The sequence below is a fragment of the Spea bombifrons genome, chromosome 1 (genome assembly GCF_027358695.1).
Source record: "Spea bombifrons isolate aSpeBom1 chromosome 1, aSpeBom1.2.pri, whole genome shotgun sequence".
NCBI classification, from domain to species: domain Eukaryota; kingdom Metazoa; phylum Chordata; class Amphibia; order Anura; family Pelobatidae; genus Spea; species Spea bombifrons.
Window position 1 is genome coordinate 125,887,426 of NC_071087.1, and position 11,142 is coordinate 125,898,567.

Below are 11,142 nucleotides of genomic sequence, written 5' to 3' on the forward strand. Positions count from 1 at the left end.
GACACCATAAGCTGATAGTATATTGTAATTTATGGAGACAGGAATGGCCCAAATAAAAGTACTTTTAAAGTCATTCACTTAATGTGACCCCAAATCTAACTTCATTCACGTGATATCAGACCCCATAATTCTTCATTTCTAAAGGTTTTTTATTTTTCCATAATTATCAAATTCTGTATTTTAAAATAACTTCCGCTAATCAATGCTGTTCAGTCTTTGATTCCTTAGCATGTCCATCACATCCTTCCTCGTCAGCATCTCCTTTTCCCAGGGCTGAGCCCGGTATCATCGGCCCTGAGTGACGCATTTTGGGGGCCACATCCCTCCTATATGTATACATTTAACTAAATTATATTATTCACAAATCCATTACAGGTGTCAGTCCTATTCCCCCGACGGCCGTGCAAACCAGTAACAATGTACTACAATGTATCACCTTATTACATCACAACCTCTCGCTGTTGCACATTAGACTAACAGCTTGCAATCGCCAAACAGAGTTAACAGGACTCATCGCTGGCATTTAGCCTTAATCTCGAAATGTTGTGCATAAAACAGGCATATTAAGGGCCGGGCTTTGGATTTAGTGGCCTTTTGATCTTTGTACACAGAAAAAACATTTAATAGAAGCATTATGTTTTTCATTTACATTTAGTTGTTACTGGCTTTAAAAAGGGGACTGTCCCTTTAATACCGTTCAATAGTTTCGGGTAACTCAGCTGTTTTCATGGAAAACAAGGACATTTCTGGCTGTTAACAGAATTGCCAAAACACATCCACTTAGGGGCGCGCGTGTCGATTCGGGGAGGAAAAAGAAAAAAAAACTGACTGGTGTAGCCAGTAATTACAAGTGTGATGTGTGATTAATCAGTCACTGGTAAGTATCGCACTCACAAGTATTCTGTGATATTCCAACTCTTTGGATCTGAATGTAGTGATAGAGAAAAGGGACAGGACTGATGAGTATCTCGCCCAAATATGATAGAATAAAACCAGATTGCACTTACAGAAAGGTGAGCGCTCTCAAACAGCCGTAAAGCTGATATATTCCAAGCCTGATGTTGCCTTTATCGCTCCTCGGTATCAACGATCTTCTATAATTACATGGTCGGGTTGACAACGGACACGAGTCAATCTAGTTGAAGCGACACTCCTGTGCCAGGGTGGGATGCGACAGAAATGCTTCCAGGTGGGGTGCAGGAGCGGCAAGTGAGGTTTGGGCTTTTTCATGCAGAGGATATGAGAAGAAAAAACAGGACTGTTAGGAGGTACAGAAAATCATTACACAGAATAATTTGTTTTCATTAATATTATATACTATTTATTTCATTTTGGGTCTGCGGAGCTCTGAGAGGCAGCGGTAGCCCGAATAATGGGATTTCATGTTAATTTTAGTACTGACAGGTATTCAGGAGACAGCTACAGGGAAAAACAGGGTAAAATGCGTCTCTGGACGGTCAGCCTCGGCCAGAATACGTCACGGGCCGGATATACAATAAGGCTGCTTGGCATTAAAGAAAAGTGGGTTTTCTCTCATGCTCTTCTATGGGCTGAGTATTTACGGCAGTGGAACTAAAGCCTTAATATCTAAAAGTCCAATTCTTCATTTACCGAAAATGTCCCTCTAAGACATTGTATGGTTTTCCGCAGGCCGTACGATGAAGGAGTCTGGGTGCTTCTAAAGCACATTGTCTAAAATAACAGAGACAGAACACATACAAACGGCGAATATGCAGCCGCTACGGACATATAAAGATAACCAAAAAACAAACTGTTACTGTAATAATAGTAAAGCATTTTTAATGCCACGACGAACAGGAGATTAAAAGAATTTAGGTCTGAAAATTGGGACTGCAAAGAAAAGAGGCAAATCGGTAAAATATAAGGCAACGGGATTTATGGGTTTTTCACGCAGGAGGGAAAACATTTATATGCAGCATTTAAATTCAGCACACATTAACACCCTGGTCATTTTACATGATAGATACAATAGCGCCCCATCAATAAATTAAAAGAAATCCACCAGAGTATTTACGTCCATAAAGCAGTAGCACGGAATTCTCACAGTGCGGGTGAGTGAACTGTGACATCATACACGTCTGTGACATTAACACCACTGTAAAGCCGTAGTGCGCTCACCTGCTTGCTCAGTGTAGTTGGGCGCTCGGCACTGGTAAGCAGCTATTCGTAGCGGGCTTGAAGTGTTGTTACCAACGACATCAGAGATTGAGGAGATTTAAAAGGAGAACCTTTTAAAAGGAGAGCTATGGATGACTGTTGTCTACTCCATGGACTGAGGTGGATTGGAAGGAGATGCTGTCCCAGAAAAGTGCGGAAGTTTTTCAAACGACTGAAAACAGCTTTCGCCCACACCGCTATAAAGAATAAGGATCAGAACGAGGAGCACTTGGCCAGTAGAGACCCTGTCCTGAAAAGGAAGAAAGAGAGCAGCAGTACTGAGGAAGAAAGAGGGAGAGCGAGGAAGAGGAACAAACGTACTGCTAATGAGAGGGAGGAGAGCAGCCTGTGTCTGAGGGCAAAGCGGACTAAAAGACGCCCAAGAACCAGCACAGGCTTCTCCGAACGGAAGAAAAAGCGGTGTAGATCCAAAAAGAAAAACATCCAGATTCTGGGGAAGCAGGAGAAAGAAGGAGCGGAGGAACATCTGGAGGAGCGCAGAAGGGGAATGGTTCCCATGAAAAGACGCAGAAGTGAGGTAGAAAGTGGTGTTATTGCAAAAAAATATAGGAGCCTTCTCCCCATGACGCCCTCCGGCTTCATCTTCCATTCAGTGCTGGGACAAGGGGCGTTTGGAAAAGTCATGTTGGCTTCTGTACCTAGAAGAGATTCTATGGTAGCGGTCAAAATCATCCGCAAGAAAGCCTTAAAGCCCCTGTACCTACTGAAGGAGAGGAGAATCCTGGAGATGGCTCGGGACAGCCCGTTCCTTTGCCATGGATATGCAGGCTTCCAAACACAGACCTGCGCCTTATTCATGATGGAGTATATGGCTGGTGGGAGCCTCCAGTCATATATGAAGAGGGTGGGCCGCCTCCCTGAGACCACAGCTGCATTTTATTCAGCCGAAATAATCTGCGGCATCCAGTTCCTCCACACTCGCGGAGTTATACACCGAGACCTGAAGCCGGACAACATCTTGCTTGACGGAGAGGGCCATGCCAAGATCTGCGATTTCGGTATCGTCGCAGAAGGCATTTTTGGAGCAGCAGAGACGAAAGGACACTGCGGAACATTCATGTACATGGCCCCCGAAATACATCTGAAGGAAGCATACGGTGTTGCCGTGGACTGGTGGTCGTTTGGGGTGATTCTTTTCCGCATGCTTAACGGAAGGTTACCGTTCTATCACGGTAAGTGCAAGAGGGCAGCGTTGGGTTCCATTGTAAATGGAAGCCCTCGGTACGGCAAAGACATCTCTGAAGATGCTGCGGACATCCTGAAGCATCTTTTGATGAAAGATCCTCAGCATCGCCTCTGGATCACGGGGTATATTAGGCGGCATCCATTCTTTCAGGACATTCATTGGGAGGATATAGAGAGCCGCCGTTCAACTCCCCCGTACCGGCCGACATCAACAGCAAATCTAAGCTTGAAGACACTTCAGGAGATTCCATCAGTTTTGTTGAGCACAGAGGACACGTCCTCTTCATCTTCATCTGACTCTTCCTCGTTATCGAGCAGCCAGAGTCTTTCGGGCTTTTCCTTTGTGACTCCAGACTGGATGGCCTGAAGGATGGACTAAGCCCTGGCCGAGGGTATCAAGAGTGTTTCCAAATAACAACATAAAATCAGAATAAATTCGAGAAACACCTACATTTTTTTTGTTATTGTTTACTTTGTATAACTACAGCTGCCATTATACACAGATAGCTCTACATACATATGACCTCACAAGAGAGCTTCTGCTTCTATGACACCATAAGCTGATAGTATATTGTAATTTATGGAGACAGGAATGGCCCAAATAAAAGTACTTTTAAAGTCATTCACTTAATGTGACCCCAAATCTAACTTCATTCACGTGATATCAGACCCCATAATTCTTCATTTCTAAAGGTTTTTTATTTTTCCATAATTATCAAATTCTGTATTTTAAAATAACTTCCGCTAATCAATGCTGTTCAGTCTTTGATTCCTTAGCATGTCCATCACATCCTTCCTCGTCAGCATCTCCTTTTCCCAGGGCTGAGCCCGGTATCATCGGCCCTGAGTGACGCATTTTGGGGGCCACATCCCTCCTATATGTATACATTTAACTAGATTATATTATTCACAAATCCATTACAGGTGTCAGTCCTATTCCCCCGACGGCCGTGCAAACCAGTAACAATGTACTACAATGTATCACCTTATTACATCACAACCTCTCGCTGTTGCACATTAGACTAACAGCTTGCAATCGCCAAACAGAGTTAACAGGACTCATCGCTGGCATTTAGCCTTAATCTCGAAATGTTGTGCATAAAACAGGCATATTAAGGGCCGGGCTTTGGATTTAGTGGCCTTTTGATCTTTGTACACAGAAAAAACATTTAATAGAAGCATTATGTTTTTCATTTACATTTAGTTGTTACTGGCTTTAAAAAGGGGACTGTCCCTTTAATACCGTTCAATAGTTTCGGGTCACTCAGCTGTTTTCATGGAAAACAAGGACATTTCTGGCTGTTAACAGAATTGCCAAAACACATCCACTTAGGGGCGCGCGTGTCGATTCGGGGAGGAAAAAGAAAAAAAAACTGACTGGTGTAGCCAGTAATTACAAGTGTGATGTGTGATTAATCAGTCACTGGTAGGTATCGCACTCACAAGTATTCTGTGATATTCCAACTCTTTGGATCTGAATGTAGTGATAGAGAAAAGGGACAGGACTGATGAGTATCTCGCCCAAATATGATAGAATAAAACCAGATTGCACTTACAGAAAGGTGAGCGCTCTCAAACAGCCGTAAAGCTGATATATTCCAAGCCTGATGTTGCCTTTATCGCTCCTCGGTATCAACGATCTTCTATAATTACATGGTCGGGTTGACAACGGACACGAGTCAATCTAGTTGAAGCGACACTCCTGTGCCAGGGTGGGATGCGACAGAAATGCTTCCAGGTGGGGTGCAGGAGCGGCAAGTGAGGTTTGGGCTTTTTCATGCAGAGGATATGAGAAGAAAAAACAGGACTGTTAGGAGGTACAGAAAATCATTACACAGAATAATTTGTTTTCATTAATATTATATACTATTTATTTCATTTTGGGTCTGCGGAGCTCTGAGAGGCAGCGGTAGCCCGAATAATGGGATTTCATGTTAATTTTAGTACTGACAGGTATTCAGGAGACAGCTACAGGGAAAAACAGGGTAAAATGCGTCTCTGGACGGTCAGCCTCGGCCAGAATACGTCACGGGCCGGATATACAATAAGGCTGCTTGGCATTAAAGAAAAGTGGGTTTTCTCTCATGCTCTTCTATGGGCTGAGTATTTACGGCAGTGGAACTAAAGCCTTAATATCTAAAAGTCCAATTCTTCATTTACCGAAAATGTCCCTCTAAGACATTGTATGGTTTTCCGCAGGCCGTACGATGAAGGAGTCCGGGTGCTTCTAAAGCACATTGTCTAAAATAACAGAGACAGAACACATACAAACGGCGAATATGCAGCCGCTACGGACATATAAAGATAACCAAAAAACAAACTGTTACTGTAATAATAGTAAAGCATTTTTAATGCCACGACGAACAGGAGATTAAAAGAATTTAGGTCTGAAAATTGGGACTGCAAAGAAAAGAGGCAAATCGGTAAAATATAAGGCAACGGGATTTATGGGTTTTTCACGCAGGAGGGAAAACATTTATATGCAGCATTTAAATTCAGCACACATTAACACCCTGGTCATTTTACATGATAGATACAATAGCGCCCCATCAATAAATTAAAAGAAATCCACCAGAGTATTTACGTCCATAAAGCAGTAGCACGGAATTCTCACAGTGCGGGTGAGTGAACTGTGACATCATACACGTCTGTGACATTAACACCACTGTAAAGCCGTAGTGCGCTCACCTGCTTGCTCAGTGTAGTTGGGCGCTCGGCACTGGTAAGCAGCTATTCGTAGCGGGCTTGAAGTGTTGTTACCAACGACATCAGAGATTGAGGAGATTTAAAAGGAGAACCTTTTAAAAGGAGAGCTATGGATGACTGTTGTCTACTCCATGGACTGAGGTGGATTGGAAGGAGATGCTGTCCCAGAAAAGTGCGGAAGTTTTTCAAACGACTGAAAACAGCTTTCGCCCACACCGCTAAAAAGAATAAGGATCAGAACGAGGAGCACTTGGCCAGTAGAGACCCTGTCCTGAAAAGGAAGAAAGAGAGCAGCAGTACTGAGGAAGAAAGAGGGAGAGCGAGGAAGAGGAACAAACGTACTGCTAATGAGAGGGAGGAGAGCAGCCTGTGTCTGAGGGCAAAGCGGACTAAAAGACGCCCAAGAACCAGCACAGGCTTCTCCGAACGGAAGAAAAAGCGGTGTAGATCCAAAAAGAAAAACATCCAGATTCTGGGGAAGCAGGAGAAAGAAGGAGCGGAGGAACATCTGGAGGAGCGCAGAAGGGGAATGGTTCCCATGAAAAGACGCAGAAGTGAGGTAGAAAGTGGTGTTATTGCAAAAAAATATAGGAGCCTTCTCCCCATGACGCCCTCCGGCTTCATCTTCCATTCAGTGCTGGGACAAGGGGCGTTTGGAAAAGTCATGTTGGCTTCTGTACCTAGAAGAGATTCTATGGTAGCGGTCAAAATCATCCGCAAGAAAGCCTTAAAGCCCCTGTACCTACTGAAGGAGAGGAGAATCCTGGAGATGGCTCGGGACAGCCCGTTCCTTTGCCATGGATATGCAGGCTTCCAAACACAGACCTGCGCCTTATTCATGATGGAGTATATGGCTGGTGGGAGCCTCCAGTCATATATGAAGAGGGTGGGCCGCCTCCCTGAGACCACAGCTGCATTTTATTCAGCCGAAATAATCTGCGGCATCCAGTTCCTCCACACTCGCGGAGTTATACACCGAGACCTGAAGCCGGACAACATCTTGCTTGACGGAGAGGGCCATGCCAAGATCTGCGATTTCGGTATCGTCGCAGAAGGCATTTTTGGAGCAGCAGAGACGAAAGGACACTGCGGAACATTCATGTACATGGCCCCCGAAATACATCTGAAGGAAGCATACGGTGTTGCCGTGGACTGGTGGTCGTTTGGGGTGATTCTTTTCCGCATGCTTAACGGAAGGTTACCGTTCTATCACGGTAAGTGCAAGAGGGCAGCGTTGGGTTCCATTGTAAATGGAAGCCCTCGGTACGGCAAAGACATCTCTGAAGATGCTGCGGACATCCTGAAGCATCTTTTGATGAAAGATCCTCAGCATCGCCTCTGGATCACGGGGTATATTAGGCGGCATCCATTCTTTCAGGACATTCATTGGGAGGATATAGAGAGCCGCCGTTCAACTCCCCCGTACCGGCCGACATCAACAGCAAATCTAAGCTTGAAGACACTTCAGGAGATTCCATCAGTTTTGTTGAGCACAGAGGACACGTCCTCTTCATCTTCATCTGACTCTTCCTCGTTATCGAGCAGCCAGAGTCTTTCTGGCTTTTCCTTTGTGACTCCAGACTGGATGGCCTGAAGGATGGACTAAGCCCTGGCCGAGGGTATCAAGAGTGTTTCCAAATAACAACATAAAATCAGAATAAATTCGAGAAACACCTACATTTTTTTTGTTATTGTTTACTTTGTATAACTACAGCTGCCATTATCCACAGATAGCTCTACATACATATGACCTCACAAGAGAGCTTCTGCTTCTATGACACCATAAGCAGATAGTATATTGTAATTTATGGAGACAGGAATGGCCCAAATAAAAGTACTTTTAAAGTCATTCACTTAATGTGACCCCAAATCTAACTTCATTCACGTGATATAAGACCCCATAATTCTTCATTTCTAAAGGTTTTTTATTTTTCCATAATTATCAAATTCTGTATTTTAAAATAACTTCCGCTAATCAATGCTGTTCAGTCTTTGATTCCTTAGCATGTCCATCACATCCTTCCTCGTCAGCATCTCCTTTTCCCAGGGCTGAGCCCGGTATCATCGGCCCTGAGTGACGCATTTTGGGGGCCACATCCCTCCTATATGTATACATTTAACTAGATTATATTATTCACAAATCCATTACAGGTGTCAGTCCTATTCCCCCGACGGCCGTGCAAACCAGTAACAATGTACTACAATGTATCACCTTATTACATCACAACCTCTCGCTGTTGCACATTAGACTAACAGCTTGCAATCGCCAAACAGAGTTAACAGGACTCATCGCTGGCATTTAGCCTTAATCTCGAAATGTTGTGCATAAAACAGGCATATTAAGGGCCGGGCTTTGGATTTAGTGGCCTTTTGATCTTTGTACACAGAAAAAACATTTAATAGAAGCATTATGTTTTTCATTTACATTTAGTTGTTACTGGCTTTAAAAAGGGGACTGTCCCTTTAATACCGTTCAATAGTTTCGGGTCACTCAGCTGTTTTCATGGAAAACAAGGACATTTCTGGCTGTTAACAGAATTGCCAAAACACATCCACTTAGGGGCGCGCGTGTCGATTCGGGGAGGAAAAAGAAAAAAAAACTGACTGGTGTAGCCAGTAATTACAAGTGTGATGTGTGATTAATCAGTCACTGGTAGGTATCGCACTCACAAGTATTCTGTGATATTCCAACTCTTTGGATCTGAATGTAGTGATAGAGAAAAGGGACAGGACTGATGAGTATCTCGCCCAAATATGATAGAATAAAACCAGATTGCACTTACAGAAAGGTGAGCGCTCTCAAACAGCCGTAAAGCTGATATATTCCAAGCCTGATGTTGCCTTTATCGCTCCTCGGTATCAACGATCTTCTATAATTACATGGTCGGGTTGACAACGGACACGAGTCAATCTAGTTGAAGCGACACTCCTGTGCCAGGGTGGGATGCGACAGAAATGCTTCCAGGTGGGGTGCAGGAGCGGCAAGTGAGGTTTGGGCTTTTTCATGCAGAGGATATGAGAAGAAAAAACAGGACTGTTAGGAGGTACAGAAAATCATTACACAGAATAATTTGTTTTCATTAATATTATATACTATTTATTTCATTTTGGGTCTGCGGAGCTCTGAGAGGCAGCGGTAGCCCGAATAATGGGATTTCATGTTAATTTTAGTACTGACAGGTATTCAGGAGACAGCTACAGGGAAAAACAGGGTAAAATGCGTCTCTGGACGGTCAGCCTCGGCCAGAATACGTCACGGGCCGGATATACAATAAGGCTGCTTGGCATTAAAGAAAAGTGGGTTTTCTCTCATGCTCTTCTATGGGCTGAGTATTTACGGCAGTGGAACTAAAGCCTTAATATCTAAAAGTCCAATTCTTCATTTACCGAAAATGTCCCTCTAAGACATTGTATGGTTTTCCGCAGGCCGTACGATGAAGGAGTCCGGGTGCTTCTAAAGCACATTGTCTAAAATAACAGAGACAGAACACATACAAACGGCGAATATGCAGCCGCTACGGACATATAAAGATAACCAAAAAACAAACTGTTACTGTAATAATAGTAAAGCATTTTTAATGCCACGACGAACAGGAGATTAAAAGAATTTAGGTCTGAAAATTGGGACTGCAAAGAAAAGAGGCAAATCGGTAAAATATAAGGCAACGGGATTTATGGGTTTTTCACGCAGGAGGGAAAACATTTATATGCAGCATTTAAATTCAGCACACATTAACACCCTGGTCATTTTACATGATAGATACAATAGCGCCCCATCAATAAATTAAAAGAAATCCACCAGAGTATTTACGTCCATAAAGCAGTAGCACGGAATTCTCACAGTGCGGGTGAGTGAACTGTGACATCATACACGTCTGTGACATTAACACCACTGTAAAGCCGTAGTGCGCTCACCTGCTTGCTCAGTGTAGTTGGGCGCTCGGCACTGGTAAGCAGCTATTCGTAGCGGGCTTGAAGTGTTGTTACCAACGACATCAGAGATTGAGGAGATTTAAAAGGAGAACCTTTTAAAAGGAGAGCTATGGATGACTGTTGTCTACTCCATGGACTGAGGTGGATTGGAAGGAGATGCTGTCCCAGAAAAGTGCGGAAGTTTTTCAAACGACTGAAAACAGCTTTCGCCCACACCGCTAAAAAGAATAAGGATCAGAACGAGGAGCACTTGGCCAGTAGAGACCCTGTCCTGAAAAGGAAGAAAGAGAGCAGCAGTACTGAGGAAGAAAGAGGGAGAGCGAGGAAGAGGAACAAACGTACTGCTAATGAGAGGGAGGAGAGCAGCCTGTGTCTGAGGGCAAAGCGGACTAAAAGACGCCCAAGAACCAGCACAGGCTTCTCCGAACGGAAGAAAAAGCGGTGTAGATCCAAAAAGAAAAACATCCAGATTCTGGGGAAGCAGGAGAAAGAAGGAGCGGAGGAACATCTGGAGGAGCGCAGAAGGGGAATGGTTCCCATGAAAAGACGCAGAAGTGAGGTAGAAAGTGGTGTTATTGCAAAAAAATATAGGAGCCTTCTCCCCATGACGCCCTCCGGCTTCATCTTCCATTCAGTGCTGGGACAAGGGGCGTTTGGAAAAGTCATGTTGGCTTCTGTACCTAGAAGAGATTCTATGGTAGCGGTCAAAATCATCCGCAAGAAAGCCTTAAAGCCCCTGTACCTACTGAAGGAGAGGAGAATCCTGGAGATGGCTCGGGACAGCCCGTTCCTTTGCCATGGATATGCAGGCTTCCAAACACAGACCTGCGCCTTATTCATGATGGAGTATATGGCTGGTGGGAGCCTCCAGTCATATATGAAGAGGGTGGGCCGCCTCCCTGAGACCACAGCTGCATTTTATTCAGCCGAAATAATCTGCGGCATCCAGTTCCTCCACACTCGCGGAGTTATACACCGAGACCTGAAGCCGGACAACATCTTGCTTGACGGAGAGGGCCATGCCAAGATCTGCGATTTCGGTATCGTCGCAGAAGGCATTTTTGGAGCAGCAGAGACGAAAGGACACTGCGGAACATTCATGTACATGGCCCCCGAAAT